The sequence below is a fragment of the Loxodonta africana genome, unplaced genomic scaffold (genome assembly GCF_030014295.1).
Source record: "Loxodonta africana isolate mLoxAfr1 unplaced genomic scaffold, mLoxAfr1.hap2 scaffold_198, whole genome shotgun sequence".
Classification (NCBI taxonomy): domain Eukaryota; kingdom Metazoa; phylum Chordata; class Mammalia; order Proboscidea; family Elephantidae; genus Loxodonta; species Loxodonta africana.
This window is the reverse complement of record NW_026974939.1, coordinates 96201-113425: the sequence shown is the minus strand read 5'-3', so window position 1 is coordinate 113425 and position 17225 is coordinate 96201. Positions and strand designations below refer to the sequence as shown.

General features: G+C 38.7%; 1 long non-coding RNA gene across 1 annotated transcript in view; it reads left to right on the top strand.

The window, feature by feature from the left end:
• LOC135229314 (uncharacterized) overlaps positions 1–3456 on the top strand; it is a 142520-nt gene extending 139064 nt beyond the window's left edge. Inside the window, exon 3 of the long non-coding RNA XR_010320100.1 lies at positions 1030–3456. This is a non-coding gene — a long non-coding RNA (uncharacterized LOC135229314). The remainder of the gene's footprint in view (positions 1–1029) is intronic.
• Positions 3457–17225: the final 13769 nt, after the last annotated feature.

Sequence of the window (17225 nt, the reverse complement as noted above, 5' to 3'; positions counted from 1 at the left end):
TATACGAAGAACACGACATCAGGATTGGAGGAAGACTCATTAACAACCCGCATTTTACAGATGACACAACCCTGCTTGCTAAAAGATAAGAGGGCTTGAAGCACTTTCTGATGAAGATCAAAGACCGCGGCCTTCAGTATAGATTGTACCTCAACATGAAGAAAACAAAAATCCTCACAACTGGGCCAATGAGCAACATCATGATAAATGGAGAAAAGATTGAGGTTGTCAAGGATTTCATTTTATTTGGATCCACAATCAACACCCATGGAAACAGCAATTAAGAAATCAAAAGATGCACTGCATTAGGCAAATCGGCGGCAAAAGACCTCTAAAGTGTTGAAAAGCAAAGACATCACCTTGAAAACGAAGATGCAACTGATCCAAGCCACAGTGTTTTCAGTGGCCTCGTATGTGTGGGAAAGCTGGCTGATGAATAAGGAAGACCGTAGAAGAATTGATGCCTTTTAATTGTCGTGTTGGTGAAGAATTCTGAATATACCATGAACTGCCAAAAGCACAAAAAAATCTATCTTGAAAGAAGTATGTACCCGAATGTACCCTAGCCTAGAAGCAAAGATGGCTAGACTACATCCTACATACTTTGGACCTGTTTTCAGGAGGAATTAGTCCATGGAGAAGGATATCATGTACTATTTCTTTGGACTATCTAAGACCTGAAGAACAAAATCTCATGGTCCAAATTAACGTTTTTACTTACTAATTTTCAAATGTAGCCCTGGTGGAACAGTGGTTAAGAGCTTGGCTGAAACTAAAAGGTTTCAACCAGCCTCTCCTTAGAAGCCCTGCTGTGCAGTTCTATTCTGCCCAATAGGGTCACTGTTAGTTAAAATTTAATCCACAGCAATGAGTTATTTAATTTTCAAATATAAATTTTTTGTGTTAATGTCTAAATTCTAAAGTAAATTTTATTTTATAAACTACCTGTTTTATAAATTTATTTTCTATTATTCAAATTTATTGTTATGGTAGAATCAAACTTAAAAAGTGACATAATTTTATATCCAGGCAAAATGAAATGCCAATAACTAAGTGGAGTGCAAAAATGGAAGCCTGCAGAAGATAAAATGATTTGTGAATCCCTAAAGACAATTCCAAAATTCCTTTTTAGAATGTAATAAATCAGAACAGACTTCTTCCACTAAAGGTACATGCTTAATGGGTGGGAATCATCCTACTAGTACCACTAGTGCTGAAATTAACGATGGCAATACAAATAAGAGAATTTGTTCCAAATTCTGCATCCATTTCTTGCTGTAGTAAAAAAAAAAAAATTAGTAATGATCTAGAAAGTGAAACTAAGAATATTAAATTGTCACATCTGCAGACCCCATAAATAACAAAAATGCAGATCCTGCCTTGTGGAATAATTTTCTTCCAACGAAGTAAATTACTGGATCAAAAGAGGCCCAAGTGATTGTCAACATCACAGTTGTCCACTTGTAAATTTGTGTTGAAAATTCCTGGACGGTAAACAAAGTTCTGTAGCCAGAATTTCTTCTAGAGTGCAAAGTTAATGATGAAAATTATAAGAGGGAGTGGCTACTGCAATCTCCATCAGTCAGCTCTGTGTATTGTTTTGTTTGCAAACCTAGTAACCAAACAAACAAACCCGTCATCCTCATTTAATTCTTGAATTGTTACAGATGAATTTAGCAATTGGTGCAAATTGAATAGGATCGGTAAACATGAAAATAGTTCAATTCACAAAGATTATGTTATCATATTTAAACCAAACACACTGTTCTGGCTTAATTTATGAAGTGGAATCACAAATTAATAAACATCAGTATTGAAAGGCCATTTTGTAATGTGTCATTGTTGTCATAACAATCACCGAATGGGGACTATCTTCGTGAAAAAGAAATGAAGTCTTTGGGTCCCCACGAAATGGAAAATTTTAAAGTTGACTTCAACTTGTTGCTCATTTGATCTATTTTTAGCAAGTCACATCTCAAAACACGGTAACACAGGAAAGGGCAATCCATCCTATAATTCTAAAATAATGTGTAAAAAATTTATAATTTTGATAAGTGATGAAATTCAATCAACTATTTTCAGTGAAATAAGTATAGCTCGATATTTCATTTTGTCTGTGGATTCCACTTCTGAGCCTTCTCATACAGGCCAGCTAAGGATTGTTTAAAGATCCGTATCTCCAACAGATAGAAAACCTGTGTGGTGATTTATCACATTTACTAGCTTAAAAAATCTAAAAAATCATACTGGTAAAGACATTGCAAAGCAAGTGTTTCACTAATTATGTGAAGTTTGCAAAATTGATTTTTCTAAGTGCAGAGACCAATCCTATGACAATGCTGCCATTACGTCACTGCATTATAAAGGCATGCGACAGAAAATTCTGGAATGAAATTAATATGCCATTTTCATACCAAGGTGCTGCACATTCACTTAATTTTGTAGGATGTATCACAATAGATTTTTTTTGTCCAAAACCAATTGATGTTTTTTCGAATATTCAGTTACTTTACAAATTTTTTGCCACCTCTACTCACTGATGAGCTGTTCTTAAAACATATTCAGGCAATGACTGAACATTAAAATGTCATGCTATAGCAACAAGTACAATTCTAGGTGCCACACAGAATATTGCTGAAGACCAGATACAAAAAGGAAACACCAAAACAGAAGCTAAAATCATCGCTGCCTTAGTCATCTAGTGCTGCCACAACAGATACCGTAAGTGGATGGCTTTAACAAAGAGAAATTTATTTTCTCACAGTCTAGTAGGTTACAAGTCCAAATTCAGGACGTCAGCTCCAGGGGAAGGCTTTCTCTCTCTGTTGATTCTGGAAGAAGGTCCTTGTCCTCCATCTTCCCATGGTCAAGGAGCTTCTCAGGCGCAGGGACCCCGGGTCCAAAGGACATGCTCTGCTCTTGGTAGTATGAGGTCCCCAACTCTCTATCCTTTCATCTCCTGAGAGATAAAAGGTGGTGCAAGCCACACCCTAGGGAAACTCCCTGTATCTCGGATCAGGGAGGTGTTAAAATCCCACCCTAATCCTCTCAACATAAAATTACCATCACAAAATGGAGGACAACCTCACATGGCCTATCCAAGTTGATACACACATTTTGGGGGGACATAATTCAATCCATGACATTCTACCCTTTGGCCCCCCCAAAATCACATTCTTGCAAATGGAAAACATATTCGTCCCATCACAAACCAAAACCAAACCCACTGCCATCCAGTCGATTCTGACTCATAGCGACCCTATAGGACTGAGTAGAACTTCCCCATAGAGCTTCCAAGGAGCACCTGGCAGATTCGAACTGCCAACCTTTCGGTTAGCAGCCGTAGCACTTAACCACTATGCCACCAGGGTTTCCTCATCCCATCATAGCATAGAAAAAAGTCTTAAATCAAGTCCAAGTCCAAAATTCAAAAATCCCTCTTCATCTGTGAAATCTAGGACACAAGTTATCTGCTTCCTAAGGTACAATGGCATAAAAGGCACAAGCTAGACATTTCCATTACAAACTGAAGAAACTTGAGGGAAAGAAGGCATAACATGCACCAAGCGAGTCAGGAGAACACATCGCGTTAGCCCTCAAAGACATTGCAAACCAAGTGTTTCACTAATTAGGTGAAGTTTGCAAAATTGATTTTTCGAAGTGCAGAGACCAATCCTATGACAATGCTGGGAAATGTCACTGCATTATAAAGGCATGCAACAGAAAATTCTGGAATGTAATGAATATGCCATTTTCATACCAAGGTGCTGCATATTCACTTAATTTTGTAGGATGTATCACAATGGATTTTTGTCAAAAAAAAAGATTTTTTTCTTCTATTCAGATATTTTACAAATTTTTTGCCATCTCTATTCACCGATGAGCTGTTCATAGGCAATGATCAGCATTAAAATGTCTTTTTAATACCCACTGGGAAGCACATGCTAGAGCAACGAGCTCAATCCTGGACTCACACACTCAGATTCTAGGTGCCATAGAGAATATTGCTGAAGACCAGTCACAAAAAGGAGATACCAGAACAGAAGCTTAAAACGTCGCCAACAAAATGGAAACACAGCCCATATATTTATGTTTGTTATGTATAATAATATATTCCATCATTTTCATTTGACGAGTCAATTCTCCAAGATTCAGAAGTAAATTTATAGACATGCATAGATCTCTACCAGCTATTAACAAGATATTTACATAAGAGAATATTTTGAAAACACAATAAAACAAATACTGCCAAATACTGATTATCAAGCAGTTTATTGTTGCAGAAGCATTAAAAGAAACAAGTAAATGACAGAAATGCTCCAGAAGTACTGAGGGCCAGAGATCAATTTCACATAACCACCATCATTGACACACTTGAACCTTCCATGAAATGAAGGGTGATGATGTATGAAGTTCTTTCTGATATTTTTTCCCTTCTTAATGTGAATATAACTGATGAAGAATTCCTGAAGGTACCCAATAAATTAGCACAGGCTTATCCTGATGAGGAAACCCTGGTGGCACAGTGGGTAAGTGCTACGACTGCTAACCAAGAGGACGGCAGTTCAAATCCACCAGGCGCTCCTTGGAAACTCTATCGGGCAGTTCTACTCTGTCCTATAGGGGCGGGATGAGTCAGATTCGACTCGACGGCAGTGGGTTTGGTTTTTATCCTGATGACTTAAGATAAACCTTTATGGAGAAGTGCTACAATTTCATTCTTATGTTAGAATTAAGTTTAGAGATTCAAGACAAATTTTACTCATATAGGCGTGTAAACCAAAAAACCAAACCCACTACTGGTGAATTGATTTCAACACATAGCAACGCTATAGGACAGAGTAGAATTGCCCCCATAGGGTTTCCATGGAGCAGCTAATGTATTCGAACTGCCAAGCTTTTGGTTAGCAGCTGAGTTCTTAACCACTGCACCACCAATGCTCCAAATATACTCTGGCCCAGTAGTTCAAATGCAACAGCCGCTCCTTGAAAACCCTATGAGGCAGTTCTACTCTGACCTATAGGGTCATTATGCATCAGAATCGACTCCAACTCAACGGGTTTGTTCTGCCTACTGCCTCATCCCTATTTCATTTTCTCAGAGATAAGTTTCTCTGATAGGGTCAGATTCAGGAATGTGATGAAAAATGTCTCTTGTAGGAGGTGGGGCCAAGATGGCAGAGTAGTCAGATGCTTTGTGTAGCCCCTCTTATAACAAAGACCCGGAGAAGTAAATCGATTATATGTGACAATCTAGGAGCCCTGATCATCAAAGGTGAAGTTACAGAATTGGACTTAGTGGCAGGGGGAAGGGGACATGGTTCAGAAGCAGTGAGAGGTTGACAGACCGGACCCGGCAGAAACCAATACCCTGCAGGCCGGATTGGATGGCACGTGCGGTGAGGCAACCAGTGACGCTCAGGACATGTTTTTCACATCAGAAGAGACCGAGTGGTGGAAAGTCTACACAAGCCTCCAGAACCAGTGAAAAGCAGTGCTAAGTTGGCAAAAGATAAGTACATGCATTTAAAATGCCACACAAATCAAAAATCATCCCCTTTGGGAAGAACATCTCTCCCATTTACCTGCTTCCTCCCTCTCTGTTTTTAGTCTTGGACCAGCTTCAGCTATTTCTGGGTCCCCTGGGCCAGAAGTAGGAACTATCACATGCCCTGGAGCAGGAACAAACAACAAAAAATAATCTGCCAGCTTCCCTAAGCCAGGAACTCTGGGAAGGCACAGACATAAGGGGTCCAAGGACTCTGAATGCCTTTCACCCTTGCATAGACCTGTGTGGGCCCATTTCAACAGCATAGGCCCTTGTTAGCACACTACGACAGGGTATATACCTGAAGCCTATTTTCAACTCTATCAGCTATAAAGTAGAGTGGCAGATTTGTGATATTTGACAATGTTCTGCCAATTAAGCAGGGTCCTCACCTACCCACATCAGTGACCTGAGGGTTGGTGGCTCCATCCATGCCACCTAGCCACCCAATTCAGGAGTCCAGGAATAAGTGGTGAATCCCAGTCCTTACAACCAACAGCATTGGGTGCCCATGGTCTGGCTGCAAAACCCACCCACCTATGTGCTCTAGGGAACAGGGACATGCTTTCCTCCCAGACACTCAAGGGCAGTCATTCCCCCCACAGTAGCCAGACACCTGTACCTACACCAATCAACCCTGTCTATGTAGGACTGTAGGTGAGAGCCCACACCACACACTTGGTGACCAACCACCTGGACACCTGAGCTGAATGCATACAAGAAAAGTAAAATGGCTCCTAGGCTCACATACCTAGTAACAGCTCTGATCACCTGGTGACAGGATGGAAGAGCTTCAAAGGTGCCAATAATCAAACTAGCTCACCCAAGCAGCCTATTTGGGCATATCAAAATAAAACAAGACGCTAGGACACAGTACACCAAAAAAAAAAAAAAAAAAAAAAAACCCAGTGCCGTCAAGTAGATTCCGACTCAGTAAGCAAGCATAAAATAAATGAATATAATAACTCATTGATGGCTCAGAGACAAGTGTAAATATCAAATAACATAAAGAGGCAGACCATGATGGATTCAGGAAGCTCCCAAAACAACAAATCAAGAAATCTTCCAAATGAAGAGAAATTCCAGGAATTACCGGAGGTAGAATTTAAAAGATTAATACACTGAGCTCTTCAAAAGATCCAGGAGGAGATCAGGCAAAACGAAGAACAAGCCAAGGAACACACAGATAAAACAAAAGAGGAACTTAAGAAGGTTATATAAGAGTATAAAGACAAATGTAACAGGCTCAAGAATCCATAGAAAGATAGCAAGCAAATCCAAAAGAGTAACAATAAAATTTCAGAATTAGACAACTGAATAGAAAATGAGAGGAGCAGAATTGAGGCACTGGAAGTCAGAATTAGTGAGATTGAAGATAAAGTACTCGACACCAACTCATTTGAGGAAAAATCAGATAAAATAATTTTTTTAAATTGAAGAAACTCTAAGAATTATGCGGGACTCTATCAAGAGTGATTGGAACACCAGAATCAGGGCGGGGGGTGGAGGGATAACAGAAAACACAGGGAGAATTGTTGAAGACTTCTTGGCTAAAAACTTCACTGATCTTGTGAAAGATAAGAAGATATCTACCCAAGATGCTTACTGAACCCCACGCAAGGTAGATGCCAAGATAAAGTCACCAGGACATATTATAATTTTGCTTGCCAAAACCAAATATAAAGAGAGAATTTTAAGAGTAGCTAGGGATAAACAAAAAGTCACCTATAAAGAAGGGTCAGTAAGACTAAGCTCGGACTACTCAGCAGAAACCATGCAGGCAAGAAGGACATATACGAAGCCCTGAAGGAAAAAAAAAAAAAATTGCGAGCCAAGAATTATATATCCAGCAAAACTGTCTCTCAAATATGATGGTGAAATTAGGACATTTCCAGATAAGCAAGTTTAGGGAATTTTTAAAAACCTAACCAATATGACAAGAAATAATAAAGGGAGTTCTCCAGTTAGAAAAGCAATAATATCAGGTAACAACCCAAGGCTAGAACACGAGACAGAACAACCAGATACCAACCCACGTAGGGACGTCACAAATAAATGAAAGCTAACACACTGAAAATATAGAAACAGAGACATCGATCTATAAAAGATGACAACATTAAGACAAAAAAGAGGGACTAAATAATGTAGTCATAGATCTTTCATATGGAGAGAAAGTCAAGATGATATAAAGACATAAAAGATTGGTTTAAATTTAGAAAAACAGGTAAATATTAAGGTAACCCAAAGGAAACTAACAATCCTACACATTAAAATAAAAAAAAAAGGAAAACATAAATTTTCAGCAAATACAAAAGCAGCAAGAAAAAGATGAAAGACTAAAAAGAAAAACGATTCAGCACAGAAAAAAATAAATTAGCAGTAAATACAAAGGCAACAAAAATGAAGAGGATGGAAAGAAAATGCACAAAGAACAACGACTCAAGAAAATTAAGTGGAATCAGGAAAATGTCAACAAGACATACACAAAAAAAGACGAAAATGACAGCACTAAACTCATAACTATGAATAATTATGATAAATGTAAATGGTTTAATTGCACCAATAAGGAGAGAGAGAGTAGCAGAATGGATTAAAAAACATGATCTGTCTGTATGCAGACTGCAAGAGACACACCATAGACTCAAAGACATAAACAAACTAAATCTCAAAAAATGGAAAAAATATATATATATATATATCAAGCAGACAACAATAAAAAAATAAGAGTGGCAATATTAATCTCTGATAAAAGAGGCTTTAAAGTAAAATACACCACAAAGGAAAAGGAAATACACTATATAATGATTAAAGGGTCAATATACCAGGAGGACAAAATCATAATACTTATATACCCAATGACAGGGCTCCAAAATACATAAAACAAACTCAAACAGCATTGAAAAGAGAAATAGCTCCACAATAATAGTAGGAGACTTCAACATACCACTTCTGATGACAGACAGGATATCCATAAAGAAGCTCAATAAAGACACAGAAGGTCTAAATACCACAATCAGCCAACTGATCTCATAGACTTATACACAACACTTCACCCAACGGTAGTCAAGTACACTTTCTTTTCTAACACTCATGGAGCATTCTTGAGAATAGACCACGTATTAGGCCACAAAGCAAGCATTAAAAGAATCCAAAACATCAAAATATTACACAACATGTTTCCTGACCATAAAGCCATAAAAGTCAAACCGCTGTAGTTATCATACATTTTAATTTCTTACATATTTTAAACCCAATAAAGTCTATTCTTATTATGTCATGCAGTCAGTAATCATCTATTTTTACCCATTTCATTAACTTTCATTCCTTCTTGCATCTTAAGCCTTTCACCTTATTTTCTTCCTGCTTGAAGAATACCTTTGGAATTTTCTTTAATGTGGGCATGCTGATGTTAACTTATCTAGGTTTTGTTTCTCTGAAAACAAAAGGTCTTTGCTTATTCATGAAGGATGTTTTTCCTCAGCACAAAATTCTGGGTTGCCACGTATTTTCTCTCTATAATTTAAATATACCATCTTATTGTCTTAGGGTTTTCACTAATTCTGTAGAGAAGTCATCAGCCAGTTTTTTTGTTTGTCCTTTAAAGATAATCTCTTCCATTCTTTAGTTGTGTTAAATTATTTGTTTTTTTGTGGGGTTTTTTTGTCTTTAGCTTCAGCAGTCCTACTATGATGTACCTAGATACGAATTTCTTTGTATTTACCCTACATGGGTCTTATAAGGAAACCCTGGTGGCGTAGCGGTTAAGTGTTATGGCTGCTAAGCAAAAGGTCAGCAGTTCGAATCCACCAGGCGCTCCTTGGAAACTCTACGGGGCAGTTCTACTCTGTCCTATAGGGTCGCTTTGAGTCGGAATCGACTCGATGGCAGTGGCTTTGTTCTTTTTTTTTTTTGGTTTGGGTTTTGTAAGTCTTCTAGGATCTGTGACTTGATATCTTTAATTATTTGAAGAAAATTCTCAGCCATAATCTCAGTTTTTCTGCCTCATTCTTTTTCTTCCTTCTTAAAGTATCTTATGCTAGATATTCTCATCGTATTCTCTGTATCTTATTCCTTTTTATATTATATATATCTTTCCTTTTGTCTATGCCTCTATTTTCTTCCAACGTATCTTCCAGTTCACTAAATCTCTTCAGCATTTTTAATCTGCTGTTATATACATGCATTAAGATTTTAACTTCAGCTATAGTTTTCAGTTGACTTTCTAAGTTGATCTTTTTCTTAGTTTCTAGTTTTTTGCCAAATTTCTAAGTCTTGCCTTTATTTCTTTGAACATAATAGAGTTATTTCAGTGTCTTTGTCTGATAGCTCCAATATCTAGTTTTTCTGTGGATCTCATTCTGTTATTTGTTGTTTCTCCAGGTTTCACTTTTTTCTTTCTTTTTTTAAAAAATTGTTGATTATATTAGAGAGGCGAGGCCAAGATGGCAGAGTAGTGAGACGCTGACAGTGATCCCTCTTACAAAAAAGACACGAAAAAACAAGCGAAGCGATTATATTTATGACAAGCTAGGAGCCCTGAACATCAAAGGTAAAGTTAGAAAACGGACTCAGCGGCGGAGGGAGGGAGAGACTATTCAGAAGTGGAGAGGAGTTACTGGACCTGAACAGCCAGGAACCCTCAGGCACCGTTCTCTGGAGCGACTGCAGTGGGGCTGGCAGTGGCCTTCCACAGGCGTTTAGCTCAGGGAAGGACAGCAAGTTGCACAGACTACTCACACCTCCAGAACAAGAGAAGAACGGCACTCTCAGCAAAAGCTAATTACTTGTGTTTATTTTACCACGCTCCCAACCCCCAAGCCGGCTTCAGTGGCTGTCAACTTCCCTGGGCCTGAGATAGGCCCTGGTACCACTCTGAGCCATTCTTCCGTCCTTGAAGAAGGTATAAGTTCACAACTGGGGGAAAGATAATCTGCCAGCTCAATTAAGCTGGGGAGCTCAGGACACAAGCAGCTCTCGTTCAGGCACAGACAGTCCATGGGCTTTGAATACCTTTCACCCCACCATGGACCTGTGTGGGCCCATTTCAGGAGAATAGGCCCTTGTTGCCAGACTGCATCTGTTTCAGCTGGACGGTGGAAAGATGGGTGTTTGATGTTTGACACTGCTTTGCCTATTAAACAGGGTCTTCACCTACCCACATCAGGGGCCTAAGGACTGGTGGCCCCACCCACCATACCTAGCCACCTGTGACAGGGCTCCAAGGGTAAGTAGTACCTCCCAGAACTTACAACCAAAAGCATTGGGTACCCACTGCCCTTCTGCAGAACCCACCCGTGTGCTCTACAGAACAGGGATGCACTTTCCTCACAGACACTCAGAGGACAGCTGTCAGACCCCTGCCTTGATCAGAGCCTGACCCCCTACTGCAGCCAGATACTTCTGCCTACACCAATAACCCCTGCCCCTCTAAGACTGTAGGACAGAGCCTGTACCTTACACTTTATGACCAACTACCTGGGCACCTGAGTTGAATCCATACAAGAAAAGTAAATGAACTCCTAGGCTCATATACCTGGTAACAGTGCTAGCCATCTGGTGATAGTACATTAGAGCTTCGAAGGTGAAAATAATCAACCTAGTGCACTCAAGCAGCTTATCTGGGTATACCAAAACTAAACAAAGCAAGAAGGTAGGATACAAAAAGCAAGCATAAAATAAACTAATACAATAACTTATAGATGGCTCAGATAAGTCGATATCAAATCACATAAAGAGGCAGACACGGGGGCAGGACCAAGATGGCTCACTAGGTAGAAGCTTCTGCTCATCCCTCTTGAAACAAACACTCAAAAAACAAATGAATCACTTACATAAAGGACAATCTACAAACCCTGACCATCAAACACGGAACTAAGGAGTTGACCTGAGTGACAGGGAAGTGAAAAGTCACACTGCAGCAGGGACCGCTTCCAGAGCCAGTGTCCCATGCCGCCGCCTGGAGCCCTCATGGTTCCCTGGTGCCAGAGTGGTGGGGCTGATTGTAGCTTACTGAGACAGGGAAGCACGGATGTAGGCCTAACCTTCAGGACCAACCTCGGAGGGGACCCAGACAGCACACGCAGGCTCCACACAGACGCGGCTGACAGGGAAATGAAAAACCATGGGGAAGCAGCGACTGGTTTTGGAGCCTGGAGTGCAGGGTCCCAGAAAGGAAACCTTGGTGCTGGGCTTTGGAATAAGTGTGGGGGAGCTGATTGCGTCTTCCTGAGACGTTGTGATCATGGATGCAGCCCTAACCCTCTGAGACAGTCTCAGCAGGGATACAGCCAGCACACACAAGCTGCACAATGCTCTGGAATCTCAGAAAAAACAGTCCTCACCAAACAACATAAGTAACTTTCTATATTTTGCTAGGCTACTCTCTTCTATATATCTGATTCCACCCCTCATTGCCCCAGCCAGCTTCATTAACATTGGAATTCCCTGTGCCAGAGAGTGAAGTGCACTGCTGGATTTTTTTTCTTCTTTCTTTTCTAACCCATTCTCCTGGCCTGAGAAAAGCAGCATTTAGCCATCAAAGAAAAAATCCTTCCCTGACTTCCCTAAACTGAAATTAACAATACAGAATCAGCTCCATCCAGGCATTAAGAGACCCATAGTCTTTGGCTTTCACCCTACAGGTAACTAGGTGGCTATTATAATGCAAAGGCAATTCTGATAGAGATCTCACCATAATTGTTTTAGCTCAGCAGTGGAAAGGCAAGTTTTGGAGGTCAGATACCTCTGTACCTATTAAACAGAGCCCTCACTGATCCACACCAGCGAAAAGAGGGCTGAGACTCCACCCACACCACCTAGCCACCTGCTAGAGGGGTCTGAGAATAGTGACGTCTACCCAAGCATTGGGTGCCTAAGATACAGCTGCAGAGCCCACCCACCAGAGCGCTCTAGAGAATAGAGCCACACTTACCTCACTGACACTTGAAGGAAGACTGTCAGCATCCTGCCCTCCTCGAAATGTGACCCCCTGACACTAATAGAAACTGGTGCATACAACCATCACCACTACTCCTCTAAGATAATAGGTGAGAGGCTACACCACACACTAGGTAACCAGCTATGAGGACACCTGAGCTGATTCTATTCAAGAATAGTGAATGGACTCATACGCTTATACACCTGGTAACGGCTCAGGGAAGCTGGTAACAGGATGTAAGTGACTCAAAAGCTACAGAAATCATGATACCACAATCTAGTAGCCCATCTGGGTGTACTGCAACAAAACAAAACAAGAAGATAAGACTCAGTGAGCAAATATAAAATATTACAATATCTTATAAATGGCTCAGAGACAGCAGTCGACATCAAATCACATGAAGAAGCAGACCGTGATTCCTTCTACAAACCCCCAAATCAAAGAATCAAAATCATTCCCGGACGTAGATACAGTCCTAGAATTGCCAAATGTAGAATATAAAAAAATTATATACAGAATGCTTCAAGACATCAGGGATGACCTCACAAATGAAATAAGGCAATCTACAGAAAAAGCCAAGGAACACACGGATAAAGCAGTTGAAGAAATCCAAAAGATTATTCAAGAACATAGTGAAAAAATTAATAAGCTGTAAGAATCCATAGCGACACAGCATTCAGAAATCCAAAAGATTAACAATAAAGTCACAGAATCAGACAATTCAATAGGAAGTCAGAGTGGGGGAGCTGGAGGATAAGACAATTGACACAAATATAGTTGAAGAAAAGTCAGATAAAAGAATTTAAAATTATGAAGAAACCCTAAGAATCATGGCAAACTCTATCCAGAATAATTTGCATGTGATTGGAGTTCCAGAACAGGGAGGGATAACAGAAAATACAGAGAGAATAGTGGAAGATGTGTTGGCAGAAAAATTCCCTGGCATCGTGAAAGATGAAAAGATATCTACCCAAGATGCTCATCGAACCTCATACAAGATAGATACCAAACGAAAATCACCAAGACATATCATCAAATCTGCCAAAATCAAAGATAAAGAGAAAATTTTAAAAGCACCCAAGGATAAATGAAAAGTTACCTACAAAGGAGAATCAATAACTTTGCACTACTCGGCAGAAACCATGCAGGCAAGAAGGCAATAGGATGACATATATAGAGCACTGAAAGAGGAAAAACTGTCAGCCAAGAATCATATATCCAGCAAAACTCTAAAACATGAAGGTGAAATTAAGATATTTACAGATAAACACAAGCTTAGAGAATCTGAAAAAATGAACCAAAACTGCAAGAAGTACTGAAGGAAATTCTTTGGTCAGAAAATCAATAACATCAGATACCAACACAACACAAGGTCACAGAACAAAACATCCTGATATCAATTCAGATAGGGAAATCACAAAAACAAAATAAGATTAATTAAAAAAAAATTACTCAAAATAGGGAATCACTGATGTCATTATGTAAAAGATTACAATAGTCAAAAAAGAGGGACTAAATACAGGAGGCATATATCTTACATATGGAGAAACAAGTTAGATTTTTACTTAGTCAAAATGGGGTAAATATTAAGGTAACCACAATGAGGTCTAACAATTCCATACTTCAAAATAAAAACCAAGATAAACATAACGACTCACCAAAATAAATTCAACTACTATAAAAAGGAGGAACACACATTCTACAAAGAAAAACTCAGCACAAAAAAGTAAATGGAAAAATGAAATTGTCAAAAACAGGCATCAAAATGACAGCACTAAACTCATACTTATCTAATTACACTTAATGTAAATGGACTAAATTCACCAATAAAGAGACAGAAAGTTGCAAACTGGATTAAAAAACACGATCAGTCTGTATGCTGCATAAAAGAGACACACCTTAGACTTGGAGACACAAATAAACTAAAACTGAAAGGATGGATAAAAATATATCAAGCAAATAACAATCAAAAAAGAGCAGGAGAGGCAATATTAATTTCCGACAAAATAGACTTTAAAGTTAAATCCACCACAAAGGATAAAGAAGGACACTACATATGATTAAAGGGACAATTTACCAGGAAGATATAACCATATTAAATATTTATGCACCCAATGACAGGGCCACAACATTCATAAAACAAACGTTAACAGAATTAAAAAGTGAGACAGACACCTCCACAATTATGGTAGGAGACTTCAACACAACCCTCTCGGTAAAGGGTAGGAAATGTAGTAAGAAGCTCAATAGAGACACGGAAGATCTAATTGCTACAATTAAACAACTTCACTTCATAGACTTATACAGAACACTCCACCCAACAGCTGCAAACTATAATTTCTTTTCTAGTGCGCATGAAACATTCTCTAGAACAGATCACATATTAGGTCATAAAACAAGCCTTTACAGAACGCAAAACATTGAAATATTACAAAACATCTTCTCTGAACAAAAGACCATAAAAGTAAAAATCAATAACAGAAAAACCAGGGAAAAGAAATCAAATGCTTGGAAACTGCACAATACCCTGCTCAAAAAAGACTGGGTTATGGAAGACCTTAAGGAGGGAATAAAGAAATTCACAGAATTCAACGAGACTGAAAACACTTCCTATGAAAACCTTTGGGACACAGTGAAAGCAGTGCTCAGAGGTCAATTTATATCAACAAAGGCACACATATTAAAGAAGAGCCAAAATGAAAGAACTGTCCCTACAACTTGAACAAACAGAAAGAGAGCAACAAAAGAAACTATCAGGCACCAGAAGAAAGCAAAAAATGAAAACTACAGCAAAATTAAATGAATTAGAGAACAGAAAAATAATTCAAAGAGTTAACAAGGCCAAAAACTGCTTCTTTGAAAAAATTAACAAAATTTATAAACCACTGGCCAGACTGACTAAAGAAATACAGGAAAAGAAACCAATAACCCGAATAAGAAATGGGATGGTCCATATCACAACAGATCCAACTGAAATTAAAACAATCATGTCAGATTACTACAAAAAATCGTTCTCTAGCAAATTTGAAAATCTAGAAAAAATGGATGAATTCCTAGAAAAACACTACCTACCTAAACTAACACAAACTGAAGTACAACAACTAAATAGACCCATAACAAAAAAAGAGATTGAAAAGGTAATGAAAACACTCCCCAAAAATAAAGTTCTGGCCCTGACGGCTTCACTGCAAAGTTCTACCAAACTTTCAGGGAAGACTTACCACTACTACTGAAGGTATTTCAAAGCATAGAAAAGGAAAGAATACTACCTAACTCCTCCTACGAAGCCAGCATAACCCTGATACCAAAACCAGCTACAGATAACACACAAAAAGAAAATTACAGACCTATATCCCTCAAGAACATAGATGCAAAAATCCTCAAGAAAATTCTAGCCCATAGAATTCAACAACATATCAAAAAAATAATCCACCATCACCAAGTAGGATTTATACCAGGTATGCAAGGTTGTTTCAATATTAGAAAAACAATTAATGTTATCCACCACATAAAAAAAAGACAAGAACCACATAATTTTATCAATTGATGCAGAAAAGGCATTTGACAACGTCCAACACCCACTCATGATAAAAACTCTCAGCAAAATAGGAATAGAAGGAAAACTCCTCAACATAATAAAGGGTATTGATACAAAGCCAATACCCAGCATCATCCTAAATGGAGAGAGCCTGAAAGCATTTCCCTTGAGAATGGGAAACAGACAAGGATCTCCTTTATCACTGCTCTTATTCAACATTGTGCTAGAGGTCCTAGCCAGAGGAACTGGGCTAGACAAAGAAATAAAGGGCATCCAGACTGGTAAGGAAGAAGTAAAATTATCTCTATTTTCCAACGACATTATCTTATACACAGAAAACCCTAAGGAATCCTCAAGAAAACTATTAAAACTAATAGAAGGATTCAGCAGAGTTTCAGGTTACAGTATAAACATACAAAATCGGTTGGATTCCTCTACACCAACAAAAACAACATTGAAGAGGAAATCTCCAAATGAATACTATTCAGAGCAGCCCCCAAGAAGATAAAATACTTAGGAATAAACCTTACCAAAAATGTAAAAGAGCTATACCAAGAAAACTACAAGGTACTACTGCAAAAAAACAAAAGGGACCTAAGTAATTGGAATAACATACCTTGCTTATGGATAGGAAGACAACATTGTAAAATTGTCCATTCTACTAAAAGCCATCTATAGACGCAATGTGCTTCCGATCCAAATTCCAATGACATTTTTTAAAAAGATGGAGAAACAAATCACCCACTTCATATGGAAGGGAAAGAAGTCGCGGATAAGTAAAGCATTACTAAAAAAGAACAAAGTGGGAGGACTCACTCTGCCTGATATTAGAACCAATTATACCGCCACAGTAGTCAAAACAGCCTGATACTGGTACAAAAATACACACGTAGACCAATGCAACAGAATTGAGAATCCAGATATAAATCCATCCACATATGAGCAGCTGATATTTGACAAAGGCCCAGTGTCAGTTAATTGGGGAGAAGATAGTCTTTTTAACAAAAGGTGCTGGTGTAACTGTAACTCCATCTGCAAAAAATCAAACAGGACCCATACCTCACACCATGCACAAAAACTAACTCCAAATTCATCAAAGACCTAAACATAAAATCTAAAACGATAAAGATCATGGAAGAAAAAATAGGGACAACACTAGGAGACCTAATACATGGCATAAACAGAATACAAAACATTACTAA